The sequence below is a fragment of the Dreissena polymorpha genome, chromosome 3 (assembly GCF_020536995.1).
Source record: "Dreissena polymorpha isolate Duluth1 chromosome 3, UMN_Dpol_1.0, whole genome shotgun sequence".
Lineage (NCBI taxonomy): Eukaryota > Metazoa > Mollusca > Bivalvia > Myida > Dreissenidae > Dreissena > Dreissena polymorpha.
The window spans coordinates 20,089,095-20,116,874 of NC_068357.1; the positions used below are offsets into that span (position 1 = coordinate 20,089,095).

A 27,780-nucleotide genomic window follows, 5' to 3' on the forward strand; every position below is an offset into this window, starting at 1 on the left:
CAGTCCGCACAGGCTAATCAGGGTCAACACTTTCAGGCTTAACTTGATTTTTTTGCTAAGATACTTTATTGAAAAGAAAAATATACAAGCGGTAAAGTGTCGTCCTTGATTAGCCTGTGCAGACTGCACAGGCTAATCTGGGACGACACTTAACGCAGATGCATTAAACCAATATTTCATAGAGCACTGCCCATATATACATAATTATATTAACTTTGTAGAGATCAACTAAAGGAACACTTTTATAAAATTATGATATCCCATCATTTTTTTTTATTATCATGACATTAAATGTAATAATTAAAGAATGCACTAATAGTGAACAAGTAAAAATAGGCAATTCTAATCATAATGAAAATATAATCCTGTTTTGTGCCTTGCATTTGAGCCTTTGTTCAAAACTCAATTATTTTACCAGTGGGCTTATGCTTGGATGATCTTTGTCCAGGTTTATACACAGCAGGGATTTCCTTAGTCTTCTAGTCTATGACCATAAAAAATTCTTAGGGGGCAAATGACTGTCACAAGTAGGTAGCTGGTAGCCCATCAGGAAAATCAAATATTTCTCCAGTATCTTTCTTTAGCATTTAATAGATTTGATTCAATTTATATCAATGTTTATCAGTTATATGAAAAACAGATTATTGAGTTAGAAATATGCATGTAAGTAGCTAATTGCCTGGAAGATGATCGCTCCGCTCACTTAATCATGTTGCCTAACGGTTAAAAAACCTAGACAAGCTAACTCCAAAGTGGCTACTTTGCCCACAGATTACGTGTTATTCCGGATTATTTTTCTTGATTTTGTTCAACCCCTATAACACTGGTAAAATGGGTTTGTGACATTTATTTATTATGCAAATGCACAACAATTTAGTATCCATAACGGGTATTTTGGTTTGTTAAACACGCTTTCAAAGGCAAACTTAACCGTTACAACATGACTTGTATTTATGGTGGTATTAGTAATAAAACACTTCTACACTGGTATTTATCCAATGTTATTTACAAAACTATATAAACAAAACATTTTTTTTCCACATGTATTTGACACAAAATAAAGCTTTGTAACTAAAATGTCCGTTAAGTTTTAAACGCTCATGTCACCGGTCCGGTCATTGATCACCGGTCACCGGTCCGGTTCGGTCACCGGTCAGCTGGTACCGAAATCCCCAATCTTATTACTTATAAAAGTGATATTAAAAATATTAAACATTGCTTATCAGTTAAGAGACATTTGTCAATCATTATAATTGAAAGTGCAAAACAAAACAGTCAGTTTGGTTATTTTTAGCTCGGCTGTTTTCGGAGAAAACCCGAGGTATTGTCATAGCCAGCTCGTTGTGTCGTCCGCTGTCCGCCGTAGGCGTTGTGCTTAAACCTCAACATTGGCTCTTAAATCTGGAAAGTGCTTCTACAACTTTGAAACTTCATATGTAGCTGCACCTTGATGTGTTCTACACGCAACACCCATTTTTGGGTCACTAGGTCAAAGGTCAAGGTCACTGTGACCTCTGAAAAAAACAAACCTTTCCCTCTGACAAGCTTTCATTTATTACAAACTGCAACTGCAGCCGAGCATTGGTACCTGCTATGCGGTGCTCTTGTCTGATATAAATTAGCATTCTATGAAGGGTATTTCGGTCAGGCTACTTAATAAAGCTACGAGTATCAGACGCCGTTGCAGGAACTGACTTCCCACAATTTATCGTGTGTATTGGTGAAATCAGTCATAAATAACTCTTATACGATGGCATTTATCGATATGCTTTTATTTAAATAGTAACATAAAATTGTTTTCACATGTTTTTGACACAATAAAAGCGATTTATAACGTTGATTTCATTCAGTTACGCCAAGTGATACCAATATTACCTATTATTTTATATATATATATACACGTGATATGATTCATACTTAATACTGCTAATATGACATTTTCAGTTTTTTAAATTAATAAATGTTCAGTAATAGTACACATTGAAACATCCCCTCCTTGTCAAGACCACATTTGAATTTTCGTGTTGAAATGCTTAATATTCAATTCCTCTAACTTATTTTTCCGGATACCGACTGTCCAAGTTACATAAAACATATTTTCATTGTTTTAGCAAATCTCATTTCAGTTTTTATTTTTCCTAACAAACTAAACGAAACTTTTTGAAAAATTAGAACTAGGCATTTAGCTTGACTGAAAAATGGCGGACAGGTCGTTTGCAACTGGCGAGCCTGATTTATCTATTGCTGATCTATCGATATTTAGATAAAAATCTGATTGACAGTTGGCGAGATGTCAATTACAGTAACCTTGTACCATGTATTTTGACGCATTTATAGTCCCTTAGAAAGTTACATTTAATTAAATACCTTTCTTACTAGATTCAAGTTTTAAAGGCTTCATTTCTAACCCTTAGATACTGATAAGCAGCAATCAGCATAATACCTGAACAGACTGTGAGTTACTCGCAAGCTGTTCTGGTTTATGCTGTTTGCATATAGCCATCTTCACTTTGCTTCTGACTGGGAAAGGGTTAAACTGTATTCTGTTGAGCAGTGTGTCCCAAAGGCAGATGTAAAATAATGATAAAAAAGAAAGAATCCAATTATACAAATCAAGTACACAAAAACCCTTCAAATTATCACAAAAACTTGTTAAACCACATGAAAATATTGCTTGTTGAAATCTAGAAAAGTTATTCTAATGACTGTGACTTATATCATGCCACATTAAACGCAGTTAGAATAAAATTGCATATGCAGATTACTTGAGGCTTGCAAAAAAGTGTTCACTTAAGCTTACAATTGTGACTTATCTGTAGATAATTGTTCCCAAAACAACCAAAGTCTGAATTTTTTATTTTAACACTTTACCCCTTAGATACATATTTTCATACATTTGTAATCCTTTAGAAAGTTATAATTAATTTAAGACCTTCCTTACTAGATTCAAGTTTTTAAGGCTTCATCTCCAAACCTATGATACTGATGAGCAGCAAACAGCTTAAAACCTGACTGCGAGTTACACCGTTTTATACTGTTGGCACAAATATTGTACATTTGGCTAACACAATCCTGATATGAGAAAAAATGCTTAAATCTTGTTATTTTTTATTATAAACGTCTGCCATTTTAACCCGGTCTATTTATTTGTATTTTCTAGTTGTAGCATTACACTTGTTGGCAATCTAAACAGTCAACAAAAACTGATCTGCACTAGAATATGTGACATTGGGATTCCCTTATTGTTATTGAAGTGTACATGCTACTTGGGCCAATCAATATTGAGCTGGTGTACACCTTTCATGTTTTGCTGAATGAAATGTTAGAATGGGTGGAGCTTTTGGTTAATAAGGCAGGACACAATGCGTATAATAAATCATAATACATATTGTCTGGTCATTCATGTGCAGTCACTGTATGACTTGAATACACAGTTACCCCTTTGCATGCTGGGAAATTTGTTGTCTGCTAAAATGTTGTCTGCTGAATTTCTAAAATTAGCATTTTCTTCGATTTTTTTCAAAGAATACTATCAGAATAGCTAACAGTTTGGATCCAGATGAGAAACCACGTTCTGTGGCGTCTCATCTGGATCCAAACTGTTTGCAAAGGCCTTCAAAATTCGGTTCCAGCACTGAAAGAGTTAATATTGTCATCAGCGTACCAAAGATCAGCCAGTTGCAAAGGTCTAATTAAAAAACTGAACAATGAAAAGGAGCACAACAATTAATTAATTATTTCAAATGTGATTATTGTATTCCTTTCTGTCAATTATTGATCCCAGCTAAAGAGTGATAATTAAGTAATTGATTTTTTTTATGAAGAAACCTTAAGCTCACTGAGAGCCCTGTAGTTAATTCAAATGAATATGTGAACAACACCCACGATTTAATGGTAATTGAAAGTTAATTAAAGTTCTGAATTTCTGTCACATAGGAGTAGAGTAATTCATCTAGGTTACTTTGGAAATGGCAGAAAGCCACGTCTGCATAGTCACTAAAATGGCTTTCGTAAAGCTATAAGTGTAACAAGAGCAACGCATAGCAGGTGCCAACGCTCGGCTGCGGTGGCAGTTTTGAATAAATGAAAGCTTGTCAGAAGAATTTTTTTTAGAGGTCACAGTGACCTTTACCTTTGAGCTAGTGACCCAAAAATGGGTGTGGCGTGTAGAACTCATCAAGATGCAGCTACATATGAAGTGTCAAAGTTGTAGGTGGAAGCACTTTGATTTTAGAGCCAATGTAAAGGTTTAAGCACGATGTCGGACAGCAAAAATATGACATGATATACATGCTTATAAGTTCATGATAATTATTTAATTATATAAATATTACCTCTGAATCCGAAAAATTTGTATAATAACAATTACGATTATATGTAAATATTAATTCAGTATTTTTCGCTCAAAGACATAATTACCGTAAATCTACGAATATAATACGCACTTTTTTACCTGCCGATTTTTTCTTCAAGTAGGGGGTGCGTATAATATACGAGTTTAGAGCAGAACTAAATTTTTCCTGTTCAAATTTTCAACTTTATCGCTGTTATTTGCTTCGCGGCAGCCATTTTGAACTACACCATTACATCAAAGGGGTGCAACAGGGCTCGCGCTGTCGTTCGCCATTTGAGTCATTTGCGAAAATATTGAGAATTTGGCTCAATAAAAATCTTATTTGTGAAAATGCGAAAATCTAGTAAAATTTCATTGAAAACATCCGCCATTTATATCGGACTGGTTTTCTAAATTTGTCTCTTTGTTTTAATGAACGTGTTCGCAATTCGAACAGTTAACGAAACCCGGTCTGTACGCGATTATGAGACATCGCTTGAATTTATTGTTATTGAAGTGCGCATGGTAGCTGGCCAATCAACATTGAGCTGGCTTACACATGAAATGACGTTGTCAAATGAAACGTGAGAACGGGAGGAGCTATCGCATAATATTGGGTCATCCATGCGCAGACACTGCATACTTTGAATACACAGTTAATATCGTTGTCTGCCTACAAAATAGCGACAAGACGCTAAGTCGTATAAAGAGATTAGCAAATGAAAAAAATATCAAGTTGCTATCTTCAATATTGCAAAAGTATTCATAAAATAAGCGATTTGGGCCACATATATTTGACCTCTGACCTTGAAGGATTACCTTGACCTTGACCTTTCACCACTCAAAATGTGCAGCTCCATGAGATGCACATGCATGCAAAATATCAAGATGCTATCTTCAATATTGCAAAAGTATTTATAAAATAAGCGATTTGGGCCACATATATTTGACCTCTGACCTTGAAGGATGACCTTGACCTTGACCTTTCACCACTCAAAATGTGCAGCTCCATGAGATACACATGCATGCCAAATATAAAGTTGCTATCTTCAATATTGCAAAAGTATTCATTAAATGAGCGATTTTGGCCACATATATTTGACCTCTGACCTTGAAGGATGACCTTGACCTTTCACCACTCAAAATGTGCAGCTTCATGAGATACACATGCATGCCAAACATGAAGTTGCTATCTTCAATATAGCAAAAGTTATTGCAAAATGTTAAAGTTGGCACAAACAGACAGACCCACAGACAGACCAACAGACCAACAGACAGGGCAAAAACAATATGTCCCCCACTACACTGCAACGCTGATATATCGCGGACCGTTATATCGCGCTGTCCAATATATCGCGCTTTGGCTATGGCTCCCAAAAATCCGACAAGCATGATCACTAAATGTCATGTTTTAATCTGAGAATTCGCTATCTTAAGCAAAACAAGAGGGCCATGATGGCCCTGAATCGCTCACCTGACTCATTAAGATCAGATGAAAACTATGACCTCTATTGTCTACACAATGTTTTTCTATGATTTGACCTAGTGACCTAGTTCCTGACTCTAGATGACCCAAATACAATCCCAATCCAGATTTCATCAAGATAAACATTCTGACCACAGTTCATAAATATTGGATGAAAACTGTGACCTCTATTGTCAACACAAGGTTTTTCTATTTATTTGAACTAGATTTTTACCCCAGATGACCCAAATACAATCCCACCCAGATTTCATCAAGAATTCTGACCAAATTTCATAAAGGTTGGATGAAAACTGTGATCTCTTATGTCTACACAAGGTTTTTCTATTATTTGACCTAGTGACCTAGTTTTTGACCCCAGATGACCCAAATAAAATCCCAACCCAGATTTCATCAAGATAAACATTCTGACCAAATTTCATAAAGATTGGATGAAAACTGTGACCTCTATTGTCTACAAAAGGTTGTTCTATTATTTGACCTAGTGACCTTGTTTTTGACCCCAGATGACCCAAATACAATCCCAAACCGGATTTCATCAAGATAAACATTTTGACCAAATTTAATCAAGATTGGATGCAAACTGTGACCTCTACTGTCTACACAAACAAATTGTTGACGGACGGACGCACAGACACACGCAGGCACGCACAACGGACGCTGGACATCACACGATCACATAAGCTTACCGTGTCACTTCATGACAGGTGACCTAAAAATATGTGTCGGAGATAAACATGAACAGTTGTGGTTAAAATCCCATAGAAACAAGGGCTGTTTGTAAAACATGCATGCCCCCCTATATGGGCTATAAGTTGTAGTAGCAGCCATTGTGTGAATACGTTTTTTGTCTTGTGAATGGTGGTGGTGGTGGTGGTGGTGGTGTAGTAGTAGCAGTAGTAGTAGTAGTAGTAGTAGTAGTAGTAGTAGTAGTAGTAGTAGTAGTAGTAGTAGTAGTAGTAGTAATAGTAGTTGTAGTAGTAGTAGTAGTAGTAGTAGTAGTAGTAGTAGTAGTAGTAGTAGAAGTAGTAGTAGTAGTAGTAGTAGAAGTAGTAGTAGAAGTAGTAGTAGTAGTAGTAGTAGTAGTAGTGGTAGTAGTAGTAGTAGAAGTAGTAGTAGTGGTAAAAGTAGTAGTAGTAGTGGCAGTAGTAGTAGAAGTAGTAATAGTAGACGTGGTGGTGGTGGTGGTGGTGGTGGTGGTGGTGGTGGTAGTAGTACTAGTAGTAGTAGTACTAGTAGTAGTAGTAGTAGTAGTAGTAGTAGTAGTAGTAGTAGTAGTAGTAGTAGTAGTAGTAGTGGTAGTAGTAGTAGAAGTAGTAGTAGTAGTAGTAGTAGTAGTAGAAGTAGTAGTAGTAGTAGTAGTAGTAGTAGTAGTAGTAGTAGTAGTAGTAGTAGTAGTAGTAGTAGCAGTAGCAGTAGCAGTAGCAGTAGCAGCATTACAAGACCAATACTTAAGAATGATCAAATGGGAAAAGGTAACATAGCACCAGCAGTAAATATGGGGCTCATTTACAGGTCAGATTTGGAATCTCTGCTGTAAAATGAGATTTTGAATGAATTAAAGGGAGGCAAATCTGTAATAAAAAGAACATGCATAAACCGTAGTTGTTTCCTTGTTTGAACCATGCTAAATCCTTACAAGTTTGGAAAGAATTGGATGAAAAATTTGGACTTTATTGCATAAACACCATTTTCTCAATTCAAGGGGAGGTAATTCTGTACTTCATGGACCAATAATGCTCATTTTTTGTAGGGTTCGTGTCCTCATTGATATAAAGACACTGTGCAAATTTGGAAAGGATCGGACAAAAAATGTGGAAGATTTTTGAAAGTTTTCACAAAATAGGCAAAAACGAATAAACATGCAAAGTTCAACGAGCTCCTGCGGCCATGTTTTTTGACGAATCAAATTTCTTTGAACAACTTTTTCAGGGGAGCCCTCAAAGGTCATCCCTGTGAAATTTTTTGAAAATCTCATGAGCGGTTTCTGACAAGAAGATTTTTTAAGGATTTTACCATATATGGTCATGGCGGCCATCTTGGTTATGCGATCAAATTTTTTTAAACAATTCTTTTGTCCCATGACCTAGGGATGCTCCACATGAAATTTAGTTGAAATTGGCTCAATGGTTTAGTAGAAGAAGATGTTTACAAATTGTTTACGGACGGACGGACGGACGCCGGACGCTGAGTGATCACAATAGCTCACCTCGAGCTATCGCTCAGGTGAGCTAAAAAACAGTTCTAGCAAGTATTAACACCCTATATGTCGCGGCTTACTATGGCACGCAGTGAAGCGTGAAAAACAGTCGATAAGTGACAGCGTTGTGTACACACGGCTGGGGTTGTTTTTAACACTTAACAAATAACCAATTAGTGTCATTTCAAAGGTAATAATGGCAGTTTACTGGTATATAAATCGTTTAATTTCGGTACTGGTCATGAATTTCTTTGTTCTAATAAAAAGCGCGCAAAATTGGCGTGGGTGTATTTATTTGTAAATAAAAGTTTCGTAGCGGGTACAACATTGAGATAATTTAATTTCCATTAAAAGTTTCGTTGTAAATTTCAACTAAAGAACCGCGGTATCTCGCGAATTATGTGGCATTGACATTTCCTCTTAATAAAATATAATTCAAACACGCTGTATCGTTACCGTTACGCAGTTTCAGTTCCTTCATTAGGACTATTTATAAGGGTAAATTCGAATCTATGCACAATTATATTTTAGACGTTTTTTTAAGGTAAGAATTTTTGTTTTGAACTGTTTCGCGAGCGATCGTACAAGAAAATGAAAAATATAATTTACATTTTGGTTTTTATGATAGATACAGATACGTATGTAGTTATGAAAAATGTTTATTGTAGAATTGGTTTGCAATTATTACTATAAAAATATGCAGCATCGCCGTATATAAAATGAAAACATTGGGGAAATTTGACAAATTAACCGCAATACCAATTTAGTAAGACATTTCTCGAATTATATCGCGCGCCGGATATATCGCGCTCGCGATCTTTGGATCCCAACAACCGCGATATATCGGCGTTGCAGTGTACTATAGTGGGGGACATAAAAAGACAAATGACAATACTGGTAAATAAATATTTCTTCGTTGACCACTATTTATCTTTCTACCGCATATTTACCATATCTGAAGTAAAGAGTGGTAATTAACTAATTAGTTTTATGATGCTAATAGAGTCTATTACACCTGTCTGCCAATTGCCGAATTAAATTGAAAGGTGATAATTAATCATACATGCCATAATTTTTCAGACCAATTCCGGGACATTGAGTTAAATTGTCCGGGACTTTTGCCGATTTTCCGGGACATGTATAAAATGTAACGACATTTATAGACATATGCATTTTTGGTACGTTTTTTTTTGTTTCGCATCGTTAATTGCAAATGTTCGAAAGCCTATCCGAAATATACTTGATCTATTAAAGTTAAATTAAACATTGCTACTTCCGTTACTAGATACAAGTCACGTGTTTTCAGTGTAAGGGTTCTAAACATAGATGGTGACGTCACTGCGTTATTGTTATTAAGACCGGTGTGTAACGTGTAGTTGTTGATACGCCTTTATTCATTAATAACATTTATATAACAAGAGGGCCATGATGGCCCTAAATCGCTCACCTGACTCATTAAGATCAGATGAAAACTATGACCTCTATTGTCTACACAATGTTTTTCTATGATTTGACCTAGTGACCTAGTTCCTGACTCTAGATGACCCAAATACAATCCCAATCCAGATTTCATCAAGATAAACATTCTGACCACAGTTCATAAATATTGGATGAAAACTGTGACCTCTATTGTCAACACAAGGTTTTTCTATTTATTTGACCTAGATTTTAACCCCAGATGACCCAAATACAATCCCACCCAGATTTCATCAAGAATTCTGACCAAATTTCATAAAGGTTGGATGAAAACTGTGATCTCTAATGTCTACACAAGGTTTTTCTATTATTTGACCTAGTGACCTAGTTTTTGTCCCCAGATGACCCAAATAAAATCCCAACCCAGATTTCATCAAGATAAACATTCTGACCAAATTTCATAAAGATTGGATGAAAACTGTGACCTCTATTGTCTACAGAAGGTTGTTCTATTATTTGACCTAGTGACCTTGTTTTTGACCCCAGATGACCCAAATACAATCCCAAACCGGATTTCATCAAGATAAACATTTTGACCAAATTTCATCAAGATTGGATGCAAACTGTGACCTCTACTGTCTACACAGACAAATTGTTGACGGACGGATGCACGGACACACGCAGGCACGCACAACGGACGCCGGACATCACACGATCACATAAGCTCACCGTGTCACTTCATGACAGGTGACCTAAAAATATGTGTCGGAGATAAACACGAACAGTTGTTAAAATCCCATAGAAACAAGGGCTGTTTGTAAAACATGCATGCCCCCCTATATGGGCTATAAGTTGTAGTAGCAGCCATTGTGTGAATACGTTTTTTTGTCACTGTGAATGGTGGTGGTGGTGGTGGTGGTGTAGTAGAAGTAGTAGTAGTAGTAGTAGTAGTAGTAGTAGTAGTAGTAGTAGTAGTAGTAGTAGTAGTAGTAATAGTAGTTGTAGTAGTAGTAGTAGTAGTAGTAGTAGAAGTAGTAGTAGTAGTAGTAGTAGTAGTAGTAGTAGTAGTAGTAGTAGTAGTAGTAGTAGTAGCAGTAGCAGTAGCAGTAGCAGTAGCAGCATTACAAGACCAATACTTAAGAATGATCAAATGGGAAAAGGTAACATAGCACCAGCAGTAAATATGGGGCTCATTTACAGGTCAGATTTGGAATCTCTGCTGTAAAATGAGATTTTGAATGAATTAAAGGGAGGCAAATCTGTAATAAAAAGAACATGCATAAACTGTAGTTGTTTCCCTTGTTTGAACCATGCTAAATCCTTACAAGTTTGGAAAGAATTGGATGAAAAATTTGGACTTTATTGCATAAACACCATTTTCTCAATTCAAGGGGAGGTAATTCTGTACTTCATGGACCAATAATGCTCATTTTTTGTAGGGTTAGTGTCCTCATTGATATAAAGACACTGTGCAAATTTGGAAAGGATCGGACAAAAAATGTGGAAGATTTTTGAAAGTTTTCACAAAATAGGCAAAAACGAATAAACATGCAAAGTTCAACGAGCTCCTGCGGCCATTTTTTTTGACGAATCAAGTTTCTTTGAACAACTTTTTCAGGGGAGCCCTCAAAGGTCATCCCTGTGAAATTTTTTGAAAATCTCATGAGCGGTTTCTGACAAGAAGATTTTTTAAGGTTTTTACCATATATGGTCATGGCGGCCATCTTGGTTATGTGATCAAATTTTTTTTAACAATTCTTTTGTCCCATGACCTAGGGATGCTCCACATGAAATTTAGTTGAAATTGGCTCAATGGTTTAGTAGAAGAAGATGTTTACAAATTGTTTACAGACGGACGGACGGACGGACGGACGCCGGACGCTGAGTGATCACAATAGCTCACCTCGAGCTATCGCTCAGGTGAGCTAATAAAAAATACAACAATACAGTACCGTTAGATCGTCAACTCAAATCAATTCACAATACATACAACCAATCACAATAAAACAAATACAACAAGACAGTACCGGTAGATCGTCAACTTAAAATCCGGTTAAATGTGCGAACATAAACTGCTTTTAATTTTTTACTCAGCGATGTTGGACTTCAGATGTGTGAACAACTATCCTTTGCCTTAACGCAGCGGGAAATAATGACGTAGTAGATTAAAGTCAATTAACAACCACATTAAACAATGCCGTCTTTTCGGTTTGACCGCGAACGTGAGACAATCGATATGATAACAGGACCCTTGTTAATTGATCGATTTTGACACGTAGCGTAGTCTGCGTAGGCATTGTCATGGAGACGCTGCAGATATACACAGATTTGAGGTGCAGTTAAGCCTAAGATAAGGTACATGTATATATGGATTTTGTAAATTCCGGGGCATTTGACAGATTTCCGGGACAGCAGGACAAGTTCTTCATTTCCGGGACTGTCCCGGACAATCCGGGATGTATGGCATGTATGAATTAATTAATTTGTTTTTTACTCCCAAACTAGCCTTAATGACAGCAGCGTATTTTAATTAAAGAGATCATGAAAATCACGAGTGGTTTAATTGTATTTTAAGTTATATTAAAGTATCGAGTTTGTAATTCGAAATAAGAAAAAGTAATTCATCTAGACAACTATAAAAACGGAAGTAACCATTTTGTCTTCTTATTACTTTATCATTATTATAATTATTATCGTCCCAAATATTGTCAAATTTAATTAAATGTGAAAACAAAAAACAGCCTCTCTGCTTCTTTCTTTTGTAATTATGACTGCTTGACCTGGATGTCAGCAAGGGGCCAGACTGTGTTATCGGTAACAATCAATGGTAATATAAACAATAAACAGAGATATTTATTATGCAACTGTCATAACAACAGCACTTTAACACATTCCGATCAATATACCGGGGTAACAGATAGTTGACAACACCAAATTGATTTGCTATTTTCACAACATAAAAATATATTTACACATTTTTTCGGAAATGGCCAATTTCGGACACTTGATTTTTAGTGCGTATTTTACTCGAGTTTTCAATTTTTACCAATTAATTTTGACCAAACTCGGGGGTGCGTATTATGCACGAGGGCGTATTATATTCGTGGATTTACGGTATGCAGTGGAGAATATAGAAATAATAATACTTCTGGCATGACAAAAGCAAGGCTATTCATAAAACAAAACTTTGCAACAGCTTACTAGCAATCCTTGCTAGAGGAATTGTGAACACATTCAGGAGATTTTCATGCTATTTTAAAATAAAACTAATGAAATGCTTCACTTTTTTGGAAAATTATTTCTTCTCAAACAAGGGCTGTTTGTAAAACATGCATGCCCCCCATATGGGCTCTCCGTTGTAGTGACAGCCATTGTGTGAATATGTTTTTTGTCACTGTGACCTTGACCTTTGACCTAGTGACCTGATAATCAATAGGGGTCATCTGCGAGTCATGATCAATGTACCTATGAAGTTTCATGATCCCAGCCATAAGTGTTCTTGAGTTATCATCCGGAAACCATTTTACTCTTTTGGGTCACCATGACCTAGACCTTTAACCTAGTGACCTGAAAATCAATAGGGGTCATCTGCGAGTCATGATCAATCTACATATCAAGTTTCATGATCCTAGGCATAAGCGTTCTTCAGTTATCATCCGGAAACCATTTTACTATTTCGGGTCACCGTGAACTTGACCTTTGACCTAGTGACCTGAAAATCAATAGGGGTCATCTGTGAGTCATGATCAATGTACCTATGAAGTTTCATGATCCTAGGCATAAGCATTCTTGAGTTATCATCTGGAAACCATTTTACTATTTCGGGTCATTGTGACCTTGTCCTTTGACCTAGTGACCTGAAAATCAATAGGGGTCATCTGTGAGTCATGATCAATGTACATGAAGTTTCATGATCCTTGGCATAGGTGCTCTTGAGTTATCATCCGGAAACCATCTGGTGGACAGACGGAATGACATGAGCAAAACAATATACCCCCTCTTCTTCGAAGGGGGGGGGCATAATGAGAAAACTGCCCCCCTCCCAGCAGCCATGTTATTCAACTGACCGGAACCATTTTTGAACTCAACCCTCGTATCAAGGAAACAAATGTTCTGACCAAATTTCATGAAAATTGGGCCAAAAATGTGACTTCTACTGTGTTCACATGTTTTCACTATATACATATAGAGAAAAATGCCCCGCCCACTGGCGGCCATGTTTTTTCACCGATCCCGACCATTTGCAAACTCGTCCGAGATATTAATAAAACCAATGTTTTGACCACCTTTCATGATGATTGGCCAAAAATTGTGACTTCTAGAGTGTTTACAAGGTTTCTCTAGACTATAGCCAAATAGGGAAAACTGCCACTATATACATATAGAGAAAAATGCCCCGCCCACTGGCGGCCATGTTTTTTCACTGATCTCGACCATTTTTGAACTCGTCTGAGACATCAATTGAACCAATGTTTGACCAACTTTCATGATGATTGGGTAAAAATTGTGACTTCTAGAGTGTTTACAAGGTTTCTCTATAGCCAAATAAGGAAAACTGCCCCGCCAAATGGCGGCCATGTTTTTTAACGGATCGGAACCACTTTTGAACTCAACCAAGATATCATTAAGACAAACATTTTGACAAAGTTACATGAAGATTGGGCATGAAATGTGACTTCTACAGTGTTTACAAGGTTTTCTTTGTTTGACCTAGTTTTTGACCTGGCACAACCCAGTTTCGAACTCGGCCGAGATTTCATTGGGACAAAGCTGTTGACCAAGTTTCATGAAGATGGGACAAGAAATGTGGCCTCTAGAGTGTTTACTAGAATGTTAACGGACGGACAGACATACGACGGACAAAGACCGGTCACAAAAATTAGCACTTTTGACGATAAACATAAATCATCATAAAAACCCTTTAAATGATACTCAAGAAAATGTTCAAACAAGTAAAATAGTATAAGTCACAAATCAATTAGGCTGCATATTATTTTATTAACATTTGTTCATGGTTGTTGTTGCAGAATGTATATAATTATGTTGTGCATTATGACATAAATCTTAACTTGTTATATCTTATTAAAATCTAAATTAGCATAAATTACATTGTATCACATGTTTTTTATTAAATAAAACGCCTGCATATATTCGTCTACTGCCGTTTGCATATTTTTATTTTTTTTTGCTACTGACGTTTGCCAATCCATTACGTTCTACTGACGTTTGGCATATTTGTTTTCACCTCTTTAAACGTATATTTATTATCCAGTAGATATTTTTGTTTGTTTATGCATAGACATATGTAATATATGTTCGCCCGGTAAAGTATATACAGTTCTGTGATCGTTGATTTTCGAGAACACTGACTCTTTGTAATTTGACGACTGACGTTTGCTTCTTAAATGGAAATTTGTGTCAAAGTGTTCTCGAAAACCAGAGCAACACACACAACGCGTGATATACCGATCGAAAGCTATATGCATGCCATATTGCCTGCACTTGGTCGTATGAAAGTCAGACCTTGCGCGGCTGTTTGTTGTCAAAAAACGACTACTGACATTGACTTTTGTGGTCACATGACAGTTTTTGTTCATTCACAGTGTGTTCCAGAGTGTAATGATTGCAATCCTTGACAGCCATGAACATATGTGAACCAACAATACCATATTATAAATTGCAAACCAATTTTAATTTATTAACTTTACGATAACATGCTGTCTGAAAGTTTTTTCATGATTAAGGACAAATGTTCGGAAAAAATTTGACCATTTAGGACACCTGTCCAATCTGAAACACTGCAACATTATTTTATTTTTTTTTATCAGAAACCCTCTTAGAAAGAATATATATGGACAAATGGCCAGCCCAACAGCTTGAGTTAAAACATCATGACAACCTTTTGAAATAATCCAGAGATAAAATTAATCTTGCTCTGATACATGTAATTTTACTGCTTTTGTTTAAAAACAACAATTGAAATGTTAAAATAATTAATATTATAATAAATAAGTATAGAAGCAAACCTTCAACACATGAATGAAAACATTATTTTTATTCAAAACCTAGTTTTTAGCCAAATCAAATGTCAAAGCAAAATGTCAGTGCTAAAAATTGAAACTGACGTCCTTTTTTGGGTATGAATGATCATATTTAATATTTCAAAAATGCAGGTTTTTATTTCCAAACCCATGCATTTTCATTAATATACACCAATTGAAACTGTATTAATTACCACAGCTTACCAGTGATTCATTTTGCTGTGCGTCCCGCGTGCAAGACGCACGTTTTTTCTGGGGACGCATTATTCTCAAACATGTGCGTACTTGGGACGCATTGTTTAAAAACTCGGATTTTCAACTTCATTAAAGTTGTACATGATAAAGAGTTCAATTTGTGGAGATAAGCAAAACACATGTAAACACCTTTTTGAAAAGTACATTGTAGAACGGAAGTAACATTACTACATTCAGAATGTAATACGCTATTTTGATTGGTTGAAATATATCAATTGTCCAGTTACGGTGTTTTATTAAAAGTTTGTTGGACGTTTAATTGGCTGTCCCAGATGGTAAACAAAGAAAGTGCCACCCAAAAAGGTTTTCATAATATATCCTCAACAATTTAAACTGGCTGTGTAGATATTTATTGATAACGCAGCCTCGTTGTAAACCATGAGGTTTAAATGTCAAGAATAAACGGCGGAAAACACATTTTGCGTTAGTCTGTTGTGCGCAGACAGTTATATAATAAAGCGATGTTATTACAATGTATACTTTTCTGGATTAATTGATCATTGTTGTTTTTTCTAAAGTGACAATTACAAATTTGCAAGTTCTGAAATAAAAAGTATCTTTCATTTTTATACGGTACTTACATAAAAGTGATACAGATCGTACAGTATTCCGTCCTATGTAACGTAGAATGTAAGTACATATAATAAAACAGACATCTGCTGTTCATACTGCAGGATGAGAGAGGGTTTTTTCTGTACAGAATAAGATCTTGACCAAATTCAGAAACAGGTTAACTGTATGGAAAGAAGACAAACTTATGAGAGTGAAGTTGTGCAATTAGCCCGAAATGAATTTATGGAAAAAGCTCTCCATTTGGAGAAAAAAACAAGGCGAGAAGGCTATACACCTTAAATACAGTATGAGTGTTGTTACACTAAATCTGTATTGAAGGTGTAAACCTTTTGACCAAAGCAGAAATTGTCTTTTGTCACAGTTTAAAAGGGCTTATTTTGACCAAAAAATTATAAACACTAGTCATCCAATTTATTAAAACACTAGTCAGTCCAAATTGTTAAAGATGTTAAAAGTTCTCTGTTTAAAATGTCATATGTTTCACTGTTTGTTATTTAAAGTAAAACAAATAAAGATTTTACTTGCTATAAACCTATTTCTGTTTTTAGCTGTAAAATTGCATAAAAGAGCCCCTGGCTAAGGCATATCATGTTAAGTAGATTATTTGAAACGAATTTACAAAGACAAAATCTGGGACCCATTGTTTTCAGTTTGGACCCATTGTTTCAAAATATGCGAGTCCCAGGGACTCATTGATGTAGATTTCAAAATGAATCACTGGCTTACTTACAATTCCTTTAACTCTTCCCTAGTAACTTCTTTTTGTTTGTCAGATTCTTCAGCCATTTTTTTTTCGTCTGTCGTCTGATGACATCAGCAGTGATGTCATGACATCATACAAAATATCATGTCATTCTACAACTGTGGCTACCTTCTGGCTACTAAGAGCCACTAGAGGCTACTATAAGCCTTATGTGTTTTCAAGATTAATATTAAAGTATTAGTTGTGGCTACCATCTAGCTCATAATTGCACTTTTTTGATACAAGAATATGTTCTGGCCATCTTCTGGCTACTATGAGCTGCTAGCGGCTACTATGAGCCGCTAGTGGCTTTAAGAGCCGCTAGCGGCCACTAATAGTCATAAGATTGCCACAAGGCAGCCGTTAGTGGCTACTATTGGCTACTTTCTGGATAGTAGTAGTGGCTACAAAAAAATGGTAGCGGCTTTGTAGCCGCAACATTGCCGCTACATAGCGGCAACCTTTTCATTTCTGTAAGGGAATTAAGTCGTTTTAATTTTGCCCATTAGTGATATATATTATATAGGATCTGTTTGTGTTTATTTATGCCAGAAAAAAGTTTAAGTTGCAGAGTTTTTTTCCACTTTTTGGGAAGATAGCCCATGGCTTTGGAATTGAGAATTTTATCGGCATTTTCATGAAATTGGGAAAATAAATTCATTAGCCTTTTTATTCCAAATGATAAGTCCACTGATTAGGGAAATACTAAATTTGCTATAACTCTTTATAATCATTCGAATGAAAAGAACAAAATCATGTAATACTTTGTAAGATGTAATTGAGTTAAAAAAACGCATTCGACACTTTCTAAAAAAAAAAAAAAAAATTTAGGAATTTTTTGCCACATTTTGGGAAAAAAGTATACTTTTTGGGATTGGGAACATAGCCGAATTTCGGCTATAAAATCGGGCCAAAAAAAAACCTGGGTTGCTAATATTACCGATTAAAGTACCGCCTGGATTCCGGGCGGTAGACTTAACATGAAATATACCTTTACCAATTGCAACTCCCAGCGACCCGGAGGGTAAATAGCTGGGAGTCAGCTTATTGCAACTAGGTCCCCGGTATGATATAAAATTTATTAAGGAGCTATCATCCCGCTCACATTTGCATCAAAATGATGCCAAGCAGATAATTTGCAAGAGTTATTTATGAAAAAAAAGAAAAATTATTCAGATTGTTCAAGAGTCAAAAGGTAAAAAATGCAAAATGTTCAAAAAGCTGGATTTATCTTCAAAAGAAATTCCAGTAATCACTGTATAATCCATGCCCTGTTGTGTTCCTTAACCATTGCTTCGACCCTTTAACCTTTAATCAGCAAGTCAGTGCAGACGAACTTGTTTGAGTAAAATACGAACGCAAATGATTAGTATCATATATCACACTTCATCTTTTAATTAGCATGGGCATACACTCACTTGTTGTTTACCATAGCCTTGGAATTATTGAAAACTTAACTCACCTCATTAGATCACGTTCCCATTTTAAACACACTGTTATTAGTATTGGATTTCAGACCAATACTTGATAAACGCGTTAAGTATTAATATGCTTCCAGAGCACTGTGCATTATCAATATCAATTAAGACCAAGTTCATCGGCATCATGAGCCATTCGCAGTTGTTCACTCAATCATCCAATAAAAACGCTCGGTTTGTTCACGTGACATGGTATTTCCCGCAATCTGCCAATCGGGTGTCCCAGCATCTGAATCCCGGATAAATTAGATTCTGCGCTATTTTAAACTCCGAGAGATTTTTGGTAGAGATGCTGAACGGGCAGTAATTACCGATACGCTATAAAGAGATAAAACACCATTCTTCCATTATTATCCGATACATAGCTGTTAATATCTTGCCATTTTAGTAATGCAATATCTCCGAAAACTATGTATGATAATTCATGTTGTATTATATAGCCTTAAAGAATACAGTAAGTTTCTAGAATTTGCATAGGCGGCTCCAGGGGGCGGACGCTGCGTACGCCCCCCCCCCCCTTAAAATCTGCAGAGTAAAGTAAATTCATTTGATGTTTAACACTTAACTAGATCTAAATCACATATTTGAACTTGTCAAAGCCTTCAAAATCACTAAAATCGTGGAATTTCCGGGGGGAGCTGCGCCCCCTGGACCCCAAAACTATAAACTATGCATTTTTTTGGCATTATAAGAAGGTACTTCGATGAAAGTATACAAGGCGTGACATGCTCGAGAAGTGGTTGTCAAAGCCTTCAAAATCACTAAAATCGTGGAGCTTCCGGGGGGGGGGGGCTTCACCCCCCTGGACCCCCAAAATTATAAACTATGCACTTTTTTGGAATTATAAGAAGGTACTTTGATGAAAGTATAAAAGGCGTGACATGCGCGAGAAGTGGTTGTCAAAGCCTTCAAAATCACCAAAATCGTGAAGCTTCCGGGGGCTTCGCCCCTCTAGACCCTCTAAACGATAAACTATTTATTTTTTTGGCATTAAACGAAGGTACTTTGATGATAGTATATAAGGCGTGACATGCTCGAGAAGTGGTTTTTAAAGCCTTCAAAATCATTAAAATCGTGAAGCTTCCGGGGGGCTTCGCCTCCCTGGACCCCCTAACCGACAAACTATGCACTTTGTGGCATTAAAAGAAGGTACTTTGATGAAAGTATATAAGGTGTGACATGCTCGAGAATTGGTTGTCAAAGCCTTCAAAATCATTAAAATCGTGAAGCTTCCGGGGGGCTTCGCCCCCTGGACCCCCCAAACGACAAACTATGCACTTTTGGGGCATTATAAGAAGGTACTTTGATGAAAGTATAAGGCGTGACATGCTCGAGAAGTGGTTGTCAAAGCCTTCGAAGTCACTAAAATCGTGAAGCTTACGGTGGGCATCGCCCCCTGGACCCCCTGGCAGAACTTTGCCCTGCACCCGCCAGGGGCCCTAGCGGCCCCCTTGATCCCCAGCAAATCTTTCAATATCCCTCCCCCCCTTACCAGAAATCATGGATCCGCCCCTGATTTGATCGTGAGTAATCGGCACTGAAACATTATACAAGTGATGTTGAGTGTCGATAAAAAATGTCCTGTTTATTCAATTACGTTTGAAGTAAACACGCGTGAATGCTCGAATTAGTTTTCTTTAAAAGATCGGTATCCCAAATCTTGCTTTCGATTAAAGTTGTCCAGACTTTAATGCTTCGCGAGTGACTTCCGCTTTCATCAATTATTGAACATTACCGTAAAATGTCTTTTAAAAGTGTGCGTAGCGATGCTTCTTTGTGTACGAAGATGCATATGCAGAAGTCAATAAATACAGAGAAATACGAGTTAAAATGATTAGCAAGCAGACGCTTGTTTTTTTATGTTTATACCTAATGCAGTATATGTTTTCATAATTAAAAGGAATGGGTATATTTTTCATGGTATAGTGTAGAGCCATTTTCATCAGGGACCTATACAAACATAGGTCCCTCAATCACCCGCTGTCTCTGTTGATTATTGGAAGAAGTTTACTTGTGATGGCAGTGGGTTTTGTTTACTCATAGAGGAGATTGTCCCTTGTGAGAAGATACTTTCTTTAAATACGAGACAAGTACTAGTATTTGTCCCGACTTAAAATATTATATATCGATAATAATTACCGACTTCCTTTTTTCCAATCTACATGGGCATTTTATCGACATAGCTGTATTAAGCCAGCTTTTCACCTTACCTAACCTTTTTAAGTGTCCAATAAAATTCAAATAAAATTTCCCGCGGCTAGGTACGAATGAATACACTTCATTTATTCCATTGGCTGATTTGAGTATACCACCAGAACATTGGAAACATATCCGCGTGTTTGTAACACTGTTTTACTGCATGAAACAATCTTATCTCTAATGAAAAGGCTTAATAGATAAAACAGTTTTCTCGACATCAATACAGTTTGTGCGTGCACCTTTTATTTTCAGATAATTACCAGCGCAAAAGCGTTTATACTTAAAGGCTATGTTCTTATATCTAGTACTTACTTCCATATTCCTGTCAACATGTTAACATGTGAAAGTATAAAGAGCAGTGGAAGCGAGGCCTCACTTTAATGGATTGCATTTTAACATATTTCTGGTCTAAAGAAAATTCCAGGTCACCTAGTTCACGGATAACGTCTTTATTATATAACGATTATTTTACTGGCTGCGAACTCCGGTGATGACCTGTATATAAACTCTGACATTCACACACTAACCGCGAATTGACCCGATACCTCGCGGGTTGAATGAAGATATTCAGCAATATACTTATGGTATGTCAATAATAGATTCTTAATGTGTTTTCAACAATACAATGATAAATATTATTTTTTAATTAATTTAACAATAATTATTCCACCATATTGACTAATGTATAAAGCATGAGCGCGATGATTCTCGATACTGTTAATAATCGAATCAAATAGCAATGCCCGACAAACCACTAAAACAGATTTGTTCGAAGAACGCGCCTATAAATACGGATACTTTGCGTGTGGCCGGTTGACTCATATGTTTTATTTTCACTTCCATTCTGCTTTTGGTTTTCTGTTTTGTATATAAAGGTTTATGACCAGCAATATGTAATAATGTAAAAAAAGCCGCGAAAACTCCGCGTAACATCCCGTACTGCGTGTGATGCAGCTAAGAACTGCACAGAAAAAGACATTCGCTATCATTTATTGAACTATCAACGCTGTATACCTTTTTTTAAAGATATTTCTTGTTTTAATTAGTATGGGTATTCACCTATGTCATGCCTGTTGATTACTGCGTATTACATAAATAAATTTAACGTTTGCATAGCAAATCAATCGCCATCGTTGGGCGAATTAAAAATGATTGAAATGAGGACAAGCTTTGAAGCTTTGTTTATCTCTGACTGGCGTTTCTTCTTTGATTAATTTGTTATTATTTAGCAGTCACATAAACAACCAAGCTATGTAATATGGATCTTTTACACCCATTATTGCTGCTTCTTCCTGTATTTGCGCGATGATGATATGAAATATTAACTTTATGATGCTATATTCTTAAATATCTTTCTAAAAAGTAGGGATGTAGCTGTCACTTGTTCGTAGTTTCATTTCATCGTTCCTCAAAAAGTTGTAACTCTGTTGCTCTGGTCTCTTTCCTAGCATAAAGTAATTAAATGATTATTAAATTGAATGCGTTTTAATTCCCTTTTATTATTGTTTAATTTGAGTTACAATGCTATGAGGTAAACTTTTATTTACACTTATATGTATTATGAATATTGCTGGACCAAGTGTGAGGTTGAGCGCTCTCAAACTGGTTTAACCCCCTATGCTTTGCATTGAAAGTTCCAAGGCGATGACCCCAGCTTTATTCTTATATGTGTTTATGTTGTTTTGTATTGTGCTGTTTTGTACTGTTTTTGGCAATTGGTCACTTGCCTTAAAGAAAGGACCAACTAAATGTATATAATAAGAATGCAATACTGCTCCAGCAGCTGGAGTTTCACTTCTTTATATTGTACTTCTCAAGAGAGTTTGGTTTGTATTTTGAATAAATTATGATATATTGTTTAAACAATATAAAGTACGTGAACAAAGTGCCAAACAACAGTCTCTCTGTTCTCTGTCGGCGTTTTGTTTGAACAAGATGCACGTGAGGCTGAAACGTTGTGCAGTTAGTTTCGTGCGGTTTGACAGCGCTCAGTCCTACAATGAGGCTGTTCAATGTCTGGAATGCAGCGACTACCTCCGTCTGCTGATTAAATTGTGTGATTTCATAGTCGATTTAAATCTATATGCGACAGCTAGGACCCAGGAAGGAGCTGGTTAGTTTCGTGCGGTTTGACAGCGCTCAGTCCTACAATGAGGCTGTTCAATGTCTGGAATGCAGCGACTACCTCCGTCTGCTGATTAAATTGTGTGATTTTATAGTCGATTTAAATCTATATGCGACAGCTAGGACCCAGGAAGGAGCTGGTGACGCCTTTTTATGAGTGCAGCTGGATAGAGGTTAGCCGCTGTAGCGAATTCACTTGACAAAGAATTTTTGTGCTGTAGAGCAGGACGTGGTAGGGTGATGATCATGTGACTGTGTGTATTTTGATTTTTATGTCCCCCACTATAGTAGTGGGGGACATATTGTTTTTTCCCTGTCTGTTGGTTGGTCTGTTGGTTGGTTGGTTTGCGCCAACTTTAACATTTGCAATAACTTTTGCAATATTGAAGATAGGAACTTGATATTTGGCATGCATATGTATCTCATAAAGCTGCACATTTTGAGTGGTGAAAGGTCAAGGTCATCCTTCAAGGTCAAAGGTCAAATATATGGGTCAAAATCGCTCATTTAATGTACACTTTTGCAGTATTTCAATATTCAAGATAGCAACTTGATATTTGGGATGCATGTGTATCTCATGGAGCTGCACAATTTGAGTGGTGAAAGGTCAAGGTCAAGGTCATCCTTCAAGGTCAGATGTCAAATATATGTGGCCAAAATCGCTCATTTTATGAGTACTTTTGAAATATTGAAGATAGCAAATTGATATTTGGCATGCATGTGTATCTCATGGAGCTGCATATTTTGAGTGGTGAAAGGTCAAGGTCAAGGTCATCCTTCAAGGTCAGAGGTAAATATGTGTGGCCCAAATCGCTAATTTTATGAATACTTTTGCAATATTGAAGATTACAACTTGATATTTGGCATGCATGTGTATCTCATGGAGCTGCACAGTTTTAGTGGTGAAAGGTCAAGGTCATCCTTCAAGGTCAAATATATGGGTCAAAATTGCGCATGTAATGTCACTTCTGCAATATTGAAGCTAGCAATTTTATATTTGAAATGCATGTGTATCTCATGGAGCTGCACATTTTGAGTGGTGAAAGGTCAAGGTCAAGGTCACCCTACAAGGTCAAACATCATATAGGGGGACATTGTGTTTCACAAACACATCTTGTTGTTTAGTATTTCCGAGGCTTCATTGTGTGCTGGCCCAGTGTGTTTCTCAGCACTCCTACCCAATGAACTATTTATCGCACCGAAGTTGGGACGAATGTTTGAATTATAGCTGCAATATCCAGCAATTTGTTTTTTTAAACTGAAATCTTTGATCAGGCCCGTACCCAGGCCCCGCCCCGCAGCTTGCTGTCGAGTGTGGATTTTTTCAAATAATGGACCCATGGGATCTACTGCAAAATGTTCTCTCATGATGTCCCGATTAGCGCTAAATTACTTCCCAGTGGAGGTAAGCCCATAGGCAATGCTTCCTAATCGCCGTGTACACACATCCACGATTTGTATGTTTCAACTATCGATGAATAATGTAACTGGTTTTTCGATTGGCCAAAGAAAGAGAAGCAGCAAATGGAAGCAACTGGTACAGTAGGTCGTGCTCATTGGGTCATTGTCGACCTGAAATGGCTTGAAGTCACCCTGGGGTGACTAGAAGCTGATTCGTGTTACCCCGGGTGACTTCAAGCCATTTCAGGTCGACAATGACCCAATTAGCGTAGGTCGTAGGTATGAGAATTTCTGACGTTGATTATTTGGGAAAAACAAATAATGTTGGAAGAAATTAGAGAGGTAATGTGGATAATCGTCATTAATTTGAACTGTTTCTCTGTCTAAGTCCTCGGCCCATAACTTCGAAAAAAAATCAATGGACTGGAAAGAAAACTATACTTCATCTGTAAGTCATGTAGATAGACTCACACACAAATATATAAGGTTAATATCTGTTAGCGTTGATAAAAAATCCGCAAAATGAAATGCCAGACGGACAGACGATCCTTCTGCTATATGCCATCCTACCGAAGGCATACAAATCAGTTCAATATCTGAAACAGTTACGTAAAAACCTACGGAAAACGCTTATTATAGAGAAAACATTAAAGTACAAGGCCCATGACCGAATGGAACGAATTTCATACTTGATCTGTATCTCATTTAGATAGACTCACATACCAAAGATCAGCTCAATATCTGAAACCTTTGTTTAAAAAAACTCCGGAAAACGGTTATTATACTTAGAAGAGAAAATGTCTAAATCTATGGTCGGAGTTGTAGACGATTGTTTATCCGTTTGATGATGGTGAAAGTAAAAATGTGTAGTAGATAATAAACAATTTTTGGAATTTACTTTTAAGCTTTAGAAGAGGTTTGAATTCCAAGAGAAAATACTTTATGAAGATTATATTCCAGTCATAATTTAGGACTCCTTTAGGACTACCCGGTTGCCCCCCCCCCCCACACACACAGTCCAAAATTTCTGCGTATTGTCCTGTTTGGTGGTAAGCGCACGTACTATCAACTGCGCTAACTGGACAGCGTTTGATGATCATCTGGCTAACACGGGGCTTTTATAAAATTGTCGGTCATTAACTCATAACTGGATAACAAAATAACGGGAAACATCATTCCACCCTATATCTGATTTAGGTGCGTCAGTTGCAAAAAAACTACGGAATGCCGTTAGGACCATCGTGGTTACACATTAAAATCCAGAGGACGAGAGTCCAAGAAAGCGAGATTACGATGACGAGAAGTTCTATTTGATTGGCAAACACACACCTACGACCCACTCTTGTACAAACTTGCATAAAAGTATCAGAAATTGTATGATTATTGACGCTTTTGCGGGATAAAAAAACGTGCATGTTTAAGTTTGAGACAAAAACACGCACCATCAAAAACCTCAATACATGCTAAACGATGCAGATGTATTCTTCCTTAGTTTGTGGTATTCGCATGCAAATGAACAAGATTTTTGAGGCAGATACAGAATATTCTAGACTACACGGACGTTTGGGTATTGGCATTCCGCAACATCAAACTGAAATTGACACATGCAAATGTATCGGTGACATCGGGGGGATTCATATGAATAAATCAGCAGCAGGGAGCAGGATCAAGTGACTTTTTGGGGTTCCACTTTTTAACTTTAATAGATTTAACCCGACTTTATTTCAAATAACTTTTTTAAACAAGTTTTCTTAAGAATTTCAATTAGTGCATAAAAGACAGATTGTTATGCTGTTTATGGCAATGTGAAATATATCAGCATTACTTTATTAAAAAAGCATGTGTTCTTGTGTTTTTTTTCATTTTTACAGCATACGTTATACACGGTTAACGCCATGGCCGGTTATGTTTCACGCAACGTAAACAATTGTCACCGATTTCAGACGCATTCAGATTTATTCGTATGCCTTAAGATATCGGCATAAACTGCAAGAAAAACTGTCTTTTATGCACTATAGATTTTTGCACATGTATTTTAAAATAACTTTAGATATTTGCAAAAATATAGTTCTGAAAGGTGTGATTACATTCTGTCCAGCCCGTGTGTAAACCCCTGAAAACCCCGTTGATTCTGCACCCTGACAATGTGAAGAAAAGTCTAACACCCTCATACTTTTATTATAAAAATAAAGTTTCTCCTCCTTAAATTATTGTTGACACACTGGCTTCAAACTCACGGAGACCAAGGTTCGATCCAGAATTATTGTATATGTACCTCGGCTTCCGTACAAGACGTTGAGACGCTAATAGGCCCGCTGATAGACTTGGATTCGCCCCCCCCCCCCCTTCCCTGTAAAAGAGGCGTATCCCGTAATTTGCGCGCTCTCTCATAAGTTACACGAACTGAAGTGGAGAGTGACATGTGCTGCAAGTTTAGGCACATACATTTGGCATGAATTGCTCGTGTGAGGAAGGGAGGATTGATCATTATTAACCGAAGGCTAACAATCAACATCGTCGGCTGTCCGGTAAGCGCAGTGGTGATGCACGCGCTTCTAACCTTGGCGACTTGAGTTCAATCGCCGTGGATACGCCTTAGATACGTCGCTGATAACCATAATAATAAAAACGGCATTTGATAACTGTTTTATTGGGGCCTACCTGGCTATTTTCAGTGTTTTAATTTAGTCGTTAATAATCTTGGTTTAAATTATGCATCAATTGTGTAAATTAACCTCGAGGGACCGACTTAATTACTTCCCTTTGTAAAAAATTCGCCGTTAAGTGATTGTATTTGTGTGACTTTGTTGGTAACAAACTGTTCAAAGGTGTTTAACAGTCAGGCTTAGATCCCACGAGGTAATCCATGTTTCTTATATTCCCTTTCTACTGAAAAATATTGAGCTTTGGTTATGCATTTTATCAATAATTATACTCAATTTTTCATTTTTTTTTCTTTAAAGCGAATACTGTAACAATGATAATCGCTAGTGACATTTTTTCTTCTTCAGTTTTTCATAATGAGCGAGGGGTGTGATTTCTCAGCCTTTGATCTGATTTTATACTTTTCAATGTCAAACTTATTTTTCAAAGAGTTTTTAATAAGCTGGATCTGTGTACAATGATAAGTTTAATTGAACCCTGTAAGGGAATTAGGACATTCCCCCCCCCCCCCCCCCCTTAGATGGTTCTTAAATCATACCCCTGTGAGCTTCATATCAAAGCCAGTCTACAAGATAACATATGAACCTTGTTCCAGGTATGTCGAAGCCACCAAGTAAGCAAGAGAGGGAGATATGTTATCAGGCCAGGAATATCTACTTCAAATGCCTTGACGCAAACGATGATGATCCTTACAAATGTGTTAAACAAAGAGATCTTTGTGAAATGAGATGTCCCAAAAAATGGGTATGGGACAGTTTTATTCTCAAATCTTGCAATGTATAGAAATTATTTAAAAACAACAAAATTGTACTGGTGCATCCGAAGCGGATATTGTTTACATGTATATAAGAAGTAAAGTGATAATCTCAAA

The 27,780-nt window shown here is 36.8% G+C and overlaps 1 protein-coding gene across 1 annotated transcript in view; it reads right to left on the bottom strand.

Moving 5' to 3' along the window:
• LOC127873212 (1-phosphatidylinositol 4,5-bisphosphate phosphodiesterase beta-4-like) overlaps positions 1–18,659 on the bottom strand; it is a 107,497-nt gene extending 88,838 nt beyond the window's left edge. Inside the window, exon 1 of the mRNA XM_052416972.1 lies at positions 18,506–18,659. The gene's annotated coding sequence lies outside the window, so the exon portion shown is untranslated. The remainder of the gene's footprint in view (positions 1–18,505) is intronic.
• Between the last annotated feature and the right edge of the window lie 9,121 nt (positions 18,660–27,780).